Raw genomic sequence first — 14435 nt, 5'->3', positions numbered from 1 at the left:
GTGGCTTATCAAATAAGTACTGTAGAAACCTAACTGGGACCATTTGGAATCTGACAGATGAAAGTCTTGTGGAAGTGGTTAGATCGAGTTTGGCTCTATGCACAGCTATTACACACAGAAAAAAGGGCCTGAAGAACATATACCAAAATGCTAGTATTGATTATCTCTGGGGAGTAGGGTACCCAAGTTCTCTATCTTTTCTGTTTGTTTATCTGTATTTCCTGAAGTTCCTAAAATAAACATGTTAACTACTATAATAAAAAAACTCCAAACAATAAAATTTATTAAGGACGTCACCAAAATGGTGACATAGGAGACCCTGGCCTCCATCACCCAACAAAGATCAACAATTAGACAGCTATCCATTAACAAAAACAGCTGTGGGAGAGCTCTGTAGTCCAATTAAGAAACTTTGGCAACACAGTAGAAAAACAAAACCTGAGAATAACTGCCCAAGAAGAGAAAAAAGATAGTTTCATTTTGCCTGCATCATCACATCCCCCAAGTAAGCATTGTTCAGTACCAAGAGGGGGTTTCTCAGGTAGAGGGTTCCCCTCACCAGAAAAGGAAGAGTGGGATGGGCGACCAGTTTCCAGCCTTTTGGGCACCACATGAAGGTCCCACTTCAGTTTCATTCCACCCAGACCATCAAAACTGAGACATACAGAGATGGCTAGGAATAAGGAAAAAACAGGGGCTACCAATACAGTCATTCAGTGGCAGCAATCGCAGTTCACAGTGACCTGCCCTGCAGACAAACAGCAGATTCTGCCACTGAAGAAACTAAAGGCCAACCCAGCCGCTGAAGACCCTCTAAAGATTTCACCATCTTTGCTCCATAGGTACTCACATTTGCTGATGCTAGTCACTGGAGTCCCTCTCCACACACACCCCACCAGAGCCTGGAAACTATAAAACTCCTTGAAGAGAACATAGGCAGAACACTCTCTGACATAAATCACAGGAATATTTTTTTGGATCTGTGTCCTAAGGCAAAAGAAATAAAGCAAAAATAAACAAACAGAACTTTATTAAACTTAAAAACTTTTGCACAACAAAGGAAACCATTGACAAAATGAAAAGACAAACTATGGAATGGAAGAAGATATTTGCAAATGATATGACCAACAAGGGGTTAATATCAAAAAATATATAAACAGCTCATACAATTCAATATCAAAAAACAAGCAACCGAATTTAAAAAATGGGCAGAAGACCTGAACAGATAGTTTTCCAAAGAAGATATACAGATGGCAAACAGGTGCATGAAAAGATGCACAACATCACTAATTATTAGAGAAATGCAAATCAAAACTACAGTGAGATATCACCTCATACCCGTCAGAATGGCTATCATCAAAAAGTCTACAAACAATAAATGCTGGAGAGGGTGTGGAGAAAAGGAAACCCTTATATACTGTTGGTGGGAATGTAAATTGGTACAGCCTCTATGGAAAACAGTATGGAGGTTCCTCAAAAAACTAACAGAATATCAGAGATACCTGCACCCCAATGTTCACTGCAGCATTATTCATGACAGGCAAGATATGGAAACAACCTAAGTGTCTATTGACAGATGAATGGATAAAAAAGTTGTGGGATACACACACAGACACAGACACAGACACACACACACACACACACACACACACATACATACATCCGATGGAATATTCAGCCTCAAGAAAGAGAAATTCTGCCATTTGCAACAACATGGATTAACTTTGAGGGCATTATGCTAAGTGAAATAAGTCAGACAGAGAAAGACAAATACTGTATGCTATCACTTATATGTGGAATCTAAAAAAGCTGAACTCATAGAAACAGAGAGCATAGTGGTGGTTTCCAAGGGCTGGGGAGTGGAGAAGGAGAGATGTTCAAAGGGTACATAATTCCAGTTATAAGATCAATAAATTATGGGTATCTAATATACAGCATTGTGATTATAATTAATAATATTGTATTATATACTTTAAAGTTGCTAAGAGTAGATCTTAAATATTCTCACCACAAGAAAGAAATGGTAATTATGTGGCTGGTGGTAATCATTTTGCAATATGTAAGTGTATAAAATCAACACATTGTACACCTTAAACTTATACAATGTTATATGTCAATTATATCTCAATAAAGCTGGAGAAAACAATTAACAGAGAGAGTTCATTTTTTTTTGCATTTCTTTTATTTATTTTTAAAAATTTACTTATTTATTTATTTATTTTTTGCTGCGTTGGGTCTTAGTTGCTGTGCACAGGCTTTCTTTTTAGTTGCAGCGAGCTGGGGCTACTCTTCGTTGCGGTACGCAGGCCTCTCATTAAGGTGGCTTCTCTTGTTGCGGAGTACGGGCTCTAGGTGTGCGGGCTTCAGTAGTTGTGGCACATGGGCTCAGTAGTTGTGGCTCGCGGGCTCTAGAGTGCAGGCTCAGTAGTTGTGGCGCACGGGCTTAGCTGCTCTGTGGCATGTGGGACCTTCCCGGACCAGGGCTCGAACCCTTTTCCCCTGCATTGGCAGGTGGATTCTTAACCACTGCGCCACGAGGGAAGCCCAGAGACAGTTCATTTAATAGTAATTGAACTGAGTTGCATTTTCTAGTAGCTTTTTCAACTAAGGGAGTAAACAAAATCTTCTAGGACAAAGTAACACGGTAGATCAGACCCAGAGAGAGACTGATTGTACTCTATGATAAGTATTCTCTAGAATATAAAAGGAAGTTATGGACAGGAGTCCAAGCTTTTGTTCTCTTGTGTCTCTCTCTCTCTTGCCTCTTCTCTGGTTTTGTTCCACACTCTGAGCATTCTAAGCCAACTTATATGTGGTGGTCACCAGAAGATTCTGTAAGGAAGACTGTCTCTCTAGACTCTGTCTCTATCAATTTTCCCCTTTCACCTCTATTTTTTTTTTTTTTTGCGGTACGCGGGCCTCTCACTGCCGTGGCCTCTCCCGTTGCGGAGCACAGGCTCCGGACGCGCAGGCTCAGCGGCCATGGCTCACGGGCCCAGCTTCTCCGCGGACTGGGGCACGAACCCGTGTCCCCTGCATCAGCAGGCGGACTCTCAACCACTGCACCGCCAGGGAAGCCCCACCTCTATTTTTAACATTTTCTTTTTTTTTTTTATGGAACATTTTCTTGTCTACCTACAGACATACTTAACTTTCTCCACTCGAAACAAACTACAAACACTTATATCCACCCTATTTCATCACAAACTCCTATCTTTTCTCCCTCCTTCCATTCATAGCCAGATTTCTGGAAGGATTAGTCTATATCCACTGTCAGTACTTTCTCCTTTTCCATTCATTCAATTCACTACAGTCTGGCTTCTGCCAAGATTCCATAAAACTATAAAGGAAAGCTTCCTGGTTGCTGAATTCACTGGCTTGTAGTCACATTGCCTAAAGCTATTTATTGTTTTTATTTCTCAAAAGTTCTTCTTCTTGGTTTCTGGGACACTACCGTCTCCTCATTCTTCTTTCTTGCCTTTGTCAGACGCTCCTCTTCTGTCCAATCCTTACTCATTGGGGTTAAGAAGTTCATCTGCTTACACAGCTTCAACTATCAACTATACAGTGATAGATCCCCAAATTTTGTGTGTGTGTGTGTGTGGTACGTGGGCCTCTCACTGCCGTGGCCTCCCACTGCGGAGCACAGGCTCTGGACGCACAGGCTCAGTGGCCATGGCTCACGGGCCCAGCCGCTCTGCGGACTGGGGCACGAACCCGTGTCCCCTGCATCGGCAGGCGGACTCTCAACCACTGCGCCACCAGGGAAGCCCCTAGATCCCCAACTTTTTAATACTAGCCCCAAATTCCTGCTTAAGCTTTCCAAGTTACTTATAAACATCTCTACCTATAGATTACAAGGGTACCTTAAGCGCCACTGGTCTGAAATCAGACTTGTGTTCTCTACTGCCCCAATCCTCCACAATATATTGGATTCCTTAATTATATTCTCATTCTCAGTCACAAACCAGGTTCCCAAACTAGAAACCTTTGCTTTTGCCCCAACTACCTCTTCTTCCTAACCCTGCATATTCAATCAAGCAGCACGCAATTCTATTGATTCTACCTCAGAAATATAATTCTGCCAAACCTGGCCTGCACTGCCACAATCTGGGTTCAGGCTCTTATAATAGTAGTTTGAACTACTTACTACAACACCTGCTAACTAGTCCTGTCACCATTCCCTCCCCACTCCAGACCAGTTCAGCTTCCACACTGCTTTCAAAATGATCTTTACAAAACAAAAACAAAACCACTCTTTTGACTTCCAAATTCCTACAGGATAAAATCCAAACTCCTTGGTCTAGCATATTAGGATCCAGTCTACCTTATGAGCCTCACTTCCTACCCCACCACCAACTCCAGCTATGAAGCTTCTCACCATTCCACAAACACACCAGGCCCTTTTATGTCCTCATGTCTTAACACATTGTATTCCCTCTTAGAACGTCCTTCTCTTTCTTCCTCACCTGACAATGTCCTAGGTGTCTAAGAAGGGGAATTTGCTTTTTTCCCTACAGCATCTTCCACATGTCTGACATGTAGACAATCTGCAATAAATACCTATAGCATGAATGAATGAGATTTCATGCTTCAACCTAACACTTCACCTTCAGCCATACAGAATTTCAAATCCCTGCATACATGCTATTACCTCCATGCATTTGTACACACTATAACCTTCTAACTCTCAGGGAAAAAATGTGTACATGTCTTCTCAGGAAACACAAACTAGCTATCATTTATTGAGCAGTTTTACTAAGAAATTTATGTTCATTAGCTTATTTTAATCCTCAATCAATACCGTCATATGGGACTTCCCTGGTGGTCCAGTGGTAAGACTCTGTGCTCCCAATGCAGGGGTTCAATCCCTGGTCGGGGAACTAGATCCCACATGCATGCCACAACTAAGAGTCTGCGTGCTGCAACTAAGAAGTCCGCGTGCCACAACTAAGAAGTCTGTGTGCCGCAATCTGAGTTTGCATGCCGCAACTAAGAGTTGGCATGCCGCAACTAAGAAGCCCTCATGCTGCAATGAAGATCCCACATGCTGTAACTAAGAAGTCTGCATGCCACAACTAAGAGTTCACATGCTGCAATTAAGAGTTGGCATTCTGCAACTAAGAAGCCCCCATGCTGCAACAAAGATCCCATGTGCTGCAACTGACCTGGCACAGCCTAAATAAATAAATATTTTTAAAAATACTGTGGTATTATTATCATTTTATAGATAAAACCCCCTGAGATTTAGAGGAGTTAAATAACTTTTCCATCTTGTAAATTGTGGGATTTAAATACAGCCCTTCAAAGGCTGAACCTTTAACCATTGTGCTTCAGACAATGTGTATTACACACAAATGATTGCTCTGCCCTCTATGTTCCTATAGCATTCTGTTCACCGCTCTGTAATGGCAGTTACTACACTGGAATGTAATATTTCTGTTTATACAATATCATCCCCATTAGACTGTAAATCCATAGTGATAGCAACAAAGTCCCACTAATCTTTGTATCCCCAGTGAGTTTAGCACATTGTAAGCGCTCAATAAATGTTTACTGTGTAAATGAATTCCAAAACCTCTCTTTGGCAGTAGCCTTTTTGTTGCTGCCTTGCTTTTCTTCTTCTTGCCGTATCCTTTCAACACTCAACTACAAGAATTGAATGCGAACAACTTGGTAGTGTTTAATAAAGATCACTTTTCATATACTAAGTGAATTTGTCTGAAGTGATCAACAGAGGAATAGATCAGGAGTGCTTCTTTATTTTTGGACTTTATTCTGTAACATTATTGATCATGTTAATACTGTATTTTAAAAAACATTTTCTTGTATTTGATGCAAAAACACATAATAGTGATGATGTGTTTTATTTTAGGAATCAAGGTTTTCAGTCTAAAAGGAAAGGAAATACAATCAAAGAATCAAGAATTTAGGCACTGTTGAGGATTACTGTTGAGCTTGTTAATCATGTTAGTATTAACTCTTTTACTGGTATTATGAAGAATATAGAAACTGTTAAGGAGAGCAGTTAGGAGACATTTTCTGACTCAAGGGGAATATTAGTAGAATGAACCTTTTAAGTTCTGACCTTGAGTCAGAAGAAGCCATGCGAAATATCCAAAATTCAACTGGATCAAATTTTAAGGATGCTTAAGAGCTATATAGTCCTATGATTGTGAAAAATGCCCAATTCCATCAGGTGCTATACGTTAAAATTAAATGCAAAAGACATTACTATAGAACATCAAGTTTAAGAGTCTCTGGAGACATTTACATATATTTACTTTTTTAAGCAACATGTATACATTTATATATCTTAAAATTTCAAAACTCAATAAATTGATCAACTTGGGTAGGAACTGCAGACTTTAGGGAGAAAAAAAAACTAATATAAAAATTGAACCCAGGGGGGCTTCCCTGGTGGCGCAGTGGTTGAGAGTCTGCCTGCCAATGCAGGGCACACGGGTTCGTGCCCCGGTCTGGGAAGATCCCACATGCCGTGGAGCGGCTGGGCCCATGAGCCATGGCTGCTGAGACTGCACATCCAGAGCCTGTGCTCCACAATGGGAGAGGCCACAACAGTGAGAGGCCCGCGTACTGCAAAAAAAAAAAAAAAAAAAAATTGAACCCAGGGAAGCCAGCTAGGTGATCACTCGCTATTTATGTACCTAGATATACAGTATTTATGTATTAACTTTTTGTTTTTTTGTCTGGAGTATTTTAAAGCAAATCCCAGACATCGTATCATTTCATTCAATTATCTCCCCACCTTAAAGTTATGGAATCATTAACATAATCATATATCAAGTTTAGTGTTGCCCATTAGGGCCTCAAACAAGGTTTCTCAGCCTCCCACCCCAAGTGTCTGCTAGTAAATAGCTTCACTTAACTAGTATTTTAACTGCCTTCTTAGATGGGTAAACGTCTTTTAACTTGGGAAGCTTTAGAATAAAGTATAGAAATATTTAAGAGACCCATTATATGAATATTTTTGTGTTAAAAAAGATGGCTTTGCATATTTGATGTTTTATATGTTTGTCACCAGAGGGTGGATTTGTTTTGGTAGAATGGCAGCTTTGTAACCAACTTGAAATGCTTTTTTTTAAAATAAATTTATTTATTTTATTAAAAAAAATTTTTTTTGGCTGCATTGGGTCTTTGTTGATGCACTTGGGCTTTATCTAGTTGTTGCAAGCCAGGGCTACTCTTCGTTGTGGTGCGTGGGCTTTTCATTGTGGTGGCTTCTCTTGTTGCAGAGCATGGGCTCTAGGCACATAGGCTTCAGTAGTTGTGGCTTGCGGGCTCTAGAGCACAGGCTCAGTAGTTATGGCACATGGGCTTAGTTGCTCCACGGCATGTGGGATCTTCCCGGACCAGGGCTCGAACCTGTGTCCCCTGCATTGGCAGGCAGATTCTTAACCACTGTACCACCAGGGAAGCCCAACTTGAAATGTTTGAGCAGTTTACATTTTTTTTAAGGTGAAATCTTACTAAATTATTCTTTTTTTATCTAGATTTATTGAAGCATGATTGACAAAGAAAATTGTATATAGTTAAAGCTTACAATGTGATGATTTGATATATGTATACTCTGTGAAATGATTACCACGATCAGGTTAATTAACACATCTATCACTTCATATAATTATCTTTTTTGTGTGTGGTGAGAATATTTAAGATCTACTCTCTTAGTAAATTTCAAGTATACAACACAGTATTATTAACTATGGTCACCATACTATATGTTGGAGCCCCAGAATTTATTCATCTTATAACTGAAGGCTTGTACGCTTTGACCAATATCTCTCCATCTTCCCCACCTCCAACCCCTGGTAACTACCATTCTACTCTCTGTTTCTATGAGTTCAACCTTTTTTTCCCCCACATATAAGTGAGCTCATACAGTATTTGTCTTTCTCTGTCTGGATTATTTTACTTAGTATAATGTTCCATATGGTGTCAGGATTTCCTTCTTTCTCATGGCTGAATAATATTTCACTGTGTATATATACCACATCTCCTTTATCCATTCATCTGTTGATGGACACTTAGGTTATTTCCACAGTTTGGCTGCTGTGAATAATGCTGCAATGAACATGAGAGTACAGATATCTCTTTGAAATTCTGATTTCATTTCCTTTGGACATATACTCAGGAGTGGGTTTGCTGGATCATATCATAGTTCTATTTTTAATTTTCTGAGGAATCGCCGTACTATTTTCCATAGTGGCTGCACCAATTTACATCCCCACCAACAGTGTACAAGTGTTCCTCTTTCTTCAAATCGTCGCCAACACTTGTTATCTCTCATCTTTTTGGTAAAAGTCAGCAGTACTTCTTGAATTAACTTCCTCTTTCAACAGCCTAATCTACTGATGCCTTTTCTTCAAGCTATTAATGTTCTCAAGCCTTTGCCTATCTTAATAAATATAGTGCTCCTTCTACCACACTTTTTTGTCTAACTGCTGCCTCCTTTCCCTATTGCCCTTTCCTTCTGCCAAACATCTTCAAAGATTGGTCTGCATTACCACACCTCCCATTCACTTTTTTAAAATTTGGAAATACTCTAAGCAAACAAAAAAAGGGTAGAAAATAATATAATGAACATCCATGTACCCACAACTCAGTTGGTTAAATACTAACATTTTGCCAAATTTCCTTCCTATTTTTTAAAGAAATAAAACATTACTGCTATAGTTTATGTATCATGTGTACCTATCATTCCCTATTCCTCTTTGTACCTCCCCAGAGGTAACCACTATTCAGCCTTTGGTAGTTCTTATTTCCATACATGTTTTGATATTTATACTACATATGTATATATTCCCAAAAAATATGTAGTCATGGAAGATATCGGATCAATGGCCCCCAGTGAACCATGCCTCCCTGAATCCACACCCTTGGGGAGTCTCCTCCTGCATTGACTCTGGATTTGGCCACGTAATTTGTTTTGGCCAATGGGATATCTACAAATGTGATGCAAGCAGAAGCTTGAAAAGCACTTGTACATCAGAGCTTGCTATCATATGAACGGATCCAAACCTTCTGGAGATGTCACATGGAAGAAAATCTAGGCAGCCTGGCTGACAGCCTGCCAACTGCCAGACATGTGAGTAAGGTCATCTTAAATCATCCAGCCCCTACAAAGTGGTCAGCTGACTGCCACAGCATGAGTGAGCCTAGGCAAGACCAGTAGAAGAAATGCCCAATTAAGTCTAGTCCAAATTGTCCACAGAATTTTGAGCAAACAAAATAAATGTTGGTTTAAGCGACTAAGTTTTGGGGTGGTTTAGCTTTATATTAGTGGTATCATATTATACATGGCATATCACAAGCACATATAACAATTTGCTTTTAAAGCTGGCAGACTTTAACCAACTGATCAACGTTAGTGTCACCAGTAATGGCACAAATAGGTATCACATGACTCCTGATATCATGCACTGAGAAGGACACAAATTACTTCTGTGGTATTCCCATCCACATGCATGATTGAATCTAATCATGTGGAAACGTCAGACAAATCCAAAATGAGGGGCACTCTACAAAATAACTACTCTATACTCTTTTTTTTTTTTTCTGGCTGCGCCGCATGGCTTGCGGGATCTTAGGTCACCAACCAGGGATCGTACCCATGCCCCCTGCAGTGGAAATGCAGAGTCCTAACCTCTGGACCACCAGGTAATTCCCTCTGTACTCTTAAAAAAAATACCGATGTCACGAATGACAAAATCTAAGAACTCTTCCAGATTAAAAGAAACTCAATTTGGTGGTTCCTCAAAAAGTTAAATATAGAATTACCGTATGACCCAGCAATTCTACTGCCAGGTATATACCCCAAAGAACTGAAAACAGGTGCTCAAACAAAACCAGGTGCACATATGCTCACAGCAGCACTATTCACAATTGCTGAAAGGTGGAAACAATCCAAATGTCCATCAACAGATGAATGGATAAACAAAATGTAGTACATCCAAGCAATGGATTATTATTCAGCCACAAAAAGGAACAAAGTACTGATACATGCTACAACATGGATGAACCTTGTAAACATTATGCTGAGTGAAAGAAGCCAGACACAAAAGGTCACATATTGTATGATTCCATTTGTATGAGAGGTCCAGAATAGGTAAATCCACAGAGACAGAAAGCAGACTTGTAGCTGCCAGGGGCTAGGTATTAGCAGGGGGAAGAGAGGCAAATGGGGAAATACTGCTTAATGTATATGGGGTTTTATTGGGGGGTAATGAAAATGTTTTGGAACTTGATAGAGGTGGTGGTTGCAGAGCACTGTGGATGTACTAAATGCCACTAGATTGTTCACTTTAAAACAGTGTTATGTGAATTTCACCTCAATTTTAAAAAAAAGAAACTAAAAGAGACATGACAATTCAATGCAACGTGTTATCCTGGATTGGATCTTGGACATTTTTTTTTCTTTTGCAATAAAGGACATTAGTGGGACAATTGGTAATTTGAATAAGGTATGTAGATTAGATAGTAGTATCGCATTGATGTTAATTTCCTTATTTTGATAATTGTCTTGTAGTTATATAAGAGAATGTCCTTGTTTTCAGGAAAAACACTCTGAAATATTTAGGGGTTGAGGAGCACTATGTCTACAATTTGTGTGATTCAGAAACAAATGAAGAGAGTGAGAGAAAAGAGAGGAGGAAGAGGAGGAGGAGAAGGGAGAGAGGGGAAATGATAAAACAAATGTGGTAAAATATTTACAATAGGGAATCTGGGTGAAAAATAAGATAATTATATTTACTACTTTTACAACTTTTCTGTAAGTCTGAAATATTTCAAAATAAAAAGTTTTCACTATGTCAAAGAGATATCTGCACCCCAATGTTCAAATAGCACTTGACTATCTTACACCACTCACAAAAATTAACTCGAGGGAATTCCCTGGAAGTCCAGTGGTTAGGGCTCCACACTTTCACTGCAGGGGGCAGTGGAAGTCTGATCCCTGGTCAGGGAACTAGGATCCTGTAAGCCACGCAGCGCAGCCAAGATAAACAAATAAATAAATCAACAAAACTCTTTTAAAAAGTTAACTCGAATTAGATTAAAGACCTGAAACCATGAAACTCCTAGAAGAAAACATAGGAAAAAAGCTACTTGACATGGGTCTTGGTAGTGAATTTTTGGAAATTACACCTAAAGCACAAACAGCAAAAATAAAAAATAAATAACTGGGACTACATCAAACTAAAAAGTTTCTGTACAGCAAAATAAACCATCACCAAAGTGAAAAGACAGCCTACGAATGAGAAAATATTTGCAACCATATATCTGATAAAGGATTAATATCCAAAATATATGACGAACTCACACAACTCAACAGCAAAGAACCAAGTAATCCAATTAAAAAATGGGCAAAGGACCCAAATAGATATTTTTCCAAAGAAGATCTGCAACTAGCAGGTACGTGAAAAGATGTTCAATATCACCAGTCATTAAGGAAATGCAAATTAAATCCACAGTGAGGTATCATCTCAGGCCTGTTAGAATAGCCATCATCAAAAAAGATAGAGGGGACTTCCCTGTTGATCCAGGGGTAAAGAATCCGCCTTACAATGCAGGGGACACGGGTTCGATCCCTGGTCAGGGAACTAGGATCCCACATGCTGCGGGACAACTAAGCCTGCGTGCCACCACTACTGAGCTCGTGCACCTCAACTAGAGCCCGTGCGCCTCAAACTACAGAGCCCACGCGCTCTGGAACCTGCGCACCACAACTACAGAGCCCATGTGCTCTGGAGCCTGCGTGCCACAACTACAGAGCCCATGTGCCCTGGAGCCTGCGCGCCACAACTAGAGAAGAGAAAAGCTGCATGGCACAACTAGAGAGAAGCCCACGCACCACGATGAAGAGCCCGCATGCCACAACTAAGACCCGATGCAGCCAAAAATAAATAAAATAAATAAATCTTTAAAATAAAGATAAGAGATAAGAAGTGTTGGTGAATCTGTAGAGAGAAGGGAACCCTTGTGCACTGTTTTTGTTTTTTTAAATTGATTAATTTATTTATTTTTGGTTAGGTTGGGTTTTGTTGTTGCGCGTGGGCTTTCTCTAATTGCGGTGCATGGGCTTCTCACTGCGGTGGCTTCTCTTGCTGCGGAGCACAGCCTCTAGGCGCACGGGCTTCAGTGGTTGTGGCTCACGGGCTCAGTAGTTGTGGCTCGCGGGCTCTAGAGCACAGGCTCAGTAGTTGTGGTGCACAGGCTTAGTTGCTCCCTGGCATGTGGGATCTTCCCAGATCAGGGCTCGAACCCGTGTCCCCTGCATTGGTAGGCGGATTCTTAACCACTGCGCCACCAGGGAAGTCCCCGTGTGCACTGCTGATGGAAATGTAAATTGGTACAGGCACTATGAAAAACAGTATGGATTTTCCTCAAAAAATTAAAAATAGAACTACCATATGATCCAACAATTCCACTTCTGGGAATGTATCCAAAGAAAACAAAAACACTAATTCGAAAAGATATCTGCACCCCCAAGTTCATAGCAGCATTATTTACAATAGCCAATGTATGGAAACAACCTAAGCATTCATCAAAGAATGAATGGATAAAGAAGTTGCAATATATATGTATAAAAAACTCATATATATATTATTCAGCTATATATGAATATTATTAAGCCATAAAAAGAAGGAAATCCTGCCATTCATGGCAACATGGATGGATGGTCCAACATGGATGGACCTTATGCTAAGTGAAATAAGTCAGACAGAGAAAGACAAATACTGTATGATCTCACTTACATGTGGAATCTAACAAAACAAAACAAAAAACCAAATTCATAGAAAAAAGATCAGATTTGTGGTTATGAGAGGCAGGGGGTGGGGGAGGGGGAACTGGACAAAGGTGGTCAAAAGGTACAAACTTTAAGTTATAAGACGAATAAGTAGGGGCTTCCCTGGTGGCGCAGTGGTTGAGAATCTGCCTGCTAATGCAGGGGACATGGGTTCAAGCCCTGGTCTGGGAAGATCCCACATGCCGCGGAGCAACTAGGCCCGTGAGCCACAACTACTGAGCGTGCGCTCCGCAACAAGAGAGGCCGCGATAGTGAGAGGCCCACGCACCGCGATGAAGAGTGGCCCCCGCTTGCCACAACTAGAGAAAGCCCTCGCACAGAAACGAAGACCCAACACAGCCAAAAATAAATAAATAAATAAATAAATAAATTTTAAAAAAAGATGAATAAGTAGTAGGGATGTAATGTACAACACGATGATACTATAGTTAACACTGCTGTATGTTGTATCTGAAAGTTAAGAGAATAAATCCTAAGAGTTCTCATCACAAGGAAAAAACCACTTTTTTCTCTCTTTTTTTTTGTATCTATATGAGAGGATGGGTATTAACTAAACTTATTGTGTTAAGTCAAATAATTATGCTGTACACCTTACACCTATACAGTGCTAGATGTCAATTGTATCTCAAAAAGCTAGGAAAAACAAAAAAAATTTTTTTTAACTTACTGTAAGTTACCCAGATGGGGGAGAGGGAGAACATATAGTGAGCTGCTGAAGTGCTAGTAATATCTTATTTCTTGAATTCAGTAGTGGTTATACAGGCTTTCATTTTATAATTATTTGTTAAACTGTAAATACATGTTATATGAATATTCTATATGCATATTTCACAATTTGAAAAGTAAAAATGAATAAATAAATATCCTAATGTAAAAATGAAGAACAGAACGCCATAAACATATACTTGTCTTTCAAAGAGAAAAGAAGTCTCTGCTTCTAATATACCCAGGTTCTTTTATGGTGATGGGTGCGACACAAGCACTGCCCTGAAAGACTGGGTGGTGATGGATATTTTGCTAGCCCTAGCCTTTCTCCTACTTCTCTGGCCAATCCTTCTTTTAGTTTTCCTTCTCCATTTCCTCTGCCTCATTCCCCACCCACCTTAAATGCCTGTTTTCTACGTCTTATCCTCAATTCTTTTCTTGTCTCATGATCCAAATTCTCGCTGAATGACTGCATCATTTCTCATGGCTTCAGCTAATAGCTATAAAACTGACAAATCCTAAATCTCATAAATTTTAAACCCATATATCCAGGTATCCACCATACATCTATACTTCGATTTTCCACAGGCTCTCAAACTCAACATATACAAAAATGATGTTATCATCTTTCACATCCTCCACAAATCTCAAATCTTGTCCTCCTGAATTCTTTTTTTTTTTTAACATCTTTATTGGGGTATAATTGCTTTACAATGGTGTGTTAGTTTCTGCTTTATAACAAAGTGAATCAGTTATACATATACATATGTTCCCATATGTCTTCCCTCTTGCGTCTCCCTCCCTCCCACCCTCCCTATCCCACTCCTGAATTATTTATTCAGTGAATGGTACTCAAGTCTGGAGCACAGGATTCATCCTTTACATCTATCTCAATTAGTCC

General features: G+C 39.8%; 1 long non-coding RNA gene across 1 annotated transcript in view; it reads right to left on the bottom strand.

Moving 5' to 3' along the window:
- Positions 1-850: 850 nt before the first annotated feature.
- LOC132594483 (uncharacterized) overlaps positions 851-14435 on the bottom strand; it is a 45487-nt gene continuing 31902 nt past the window's right edge. The window contains exon 3 of the long non-coding RNA XR_009560653.1: positions 851-987. This is a non-coding gene — a long non-coding RNA (uncharacterized lncRNA). The remainder of the gene's footprint in view (positions 988-14435) is intronic.

This window comes from Globicephala melas, chromosome X (genome assembly GCF_963455315.2).
Source record: "Globicephala melas chromosome X, mGloMel1.2, whole genome shotgun sequence".
In the NCBI taxonomy this organism is placed as follows: Eukaryota; Metazoa; Chordata; class Mammalia; order Artiodactyla; family Delphinidae; genus Globicephala; species Globicephala melas.
The sequence above is the reverse complement of the archived record's forward strand: the minus strand, read 5'-3'. Positions and strand labels throughout refer to the sequence as shown.